Source organism: Temnothorax nylanderi, unplaced genomic scaffold, assembly GCF_030848795.1.
Source record: "Temnothorax nylanderi isolate EJ_2023f unplaced genomic scaffold, tnyl_v1.0 TNYL_tig0026_pilon, whole genome shotgun sequence".
NCBI lineage: Eukaryota > Metazoa > Arthropoda > Insecta > Hymenoptera > Formicidae > Temnothorax > Temnothorax nylanderi.
The window spans coordinates 1,167,018-1,168,013 of record NW_027249088.1 but is presented as its reverse complement, the minus strand read 5'-3'; positions in this window follow the sequence as shown (position 1 = coordinate 1,168,013).

The window sequence follows — 996 nt, the reverse complement described above, 5'->3', positions numbered from 1 at the left end:
GTTTGTAATATATAAATTAACAATAAGGTTTGATCATCGTGAGCCCATTTCCAATGAGCTTTTCTAATGTCTATTTTTACTAATTTACATGAAGTTTAAGTTTGGTTTAACTTTTTATCTTTTCCAAATTCCTAGAATTAGGAAAAGATAAAAAGCAAGTTAAATCATGATTAAAGTTAACCTGTATTGTTATAAATGGATATACGTGAACAATGTCTATTTCTACCAATGTCGATTAACTTTAATCTCGGCCTAACTTACTTTTATCTTTTTCTAGTTTTAAAAATTAGATAAAGATACAAAGTAAATTAAACCGAGATTAAAGTTAATCTGCATTGGTAGAAATGAACTAGTACAATAAGTTAAAATGAAAGAAAATATATTTGTTTTATTCTAACTTATTGCACTAGTTCAAAAGTGCAGCGAAAACGAACAGGCCTAATATAACGTTCGTAGAAACGCTGTTGAAACGTTTTTATATATGTATGTATAAAGAAGTGAATTTATACTAATAAAGGAATTTATACTATTTGTTACATTTATACCATTTATTACTTCAATTTTCAATTTTATTTAGAAACAAAATTTGATATATAATTAAGAAACATAATTATACTATTTAGGCGGTCAATGTAATGTCATTTAATATAAAATATAATGAACTTGTCTTGGCGCAATTAGCCTTTAAGAAGGCAAAAATAGTATCTATAATTAATTATAATGTAGTTTTTATATAAAATTATGTATAACATTTTTTGCATAAAATACTAGGCTTGTTCGTTTCCGCTGCACTTTTGAACTGATGCAATAAGTTAGAATAAAACAAATATATTTCTTTCATTCTAATGCGGGGTCTACAATGCGAGTCGTATTATTCTCCTCAAATTTGACTTAATTGGTCAATTTCTTACGATTTATGACTTACGACTCGCATTGTAGACCCCGTATAACTCATTGCACTAGTTCAGAAGTGCAGCGAAAACGAACAGACCTACT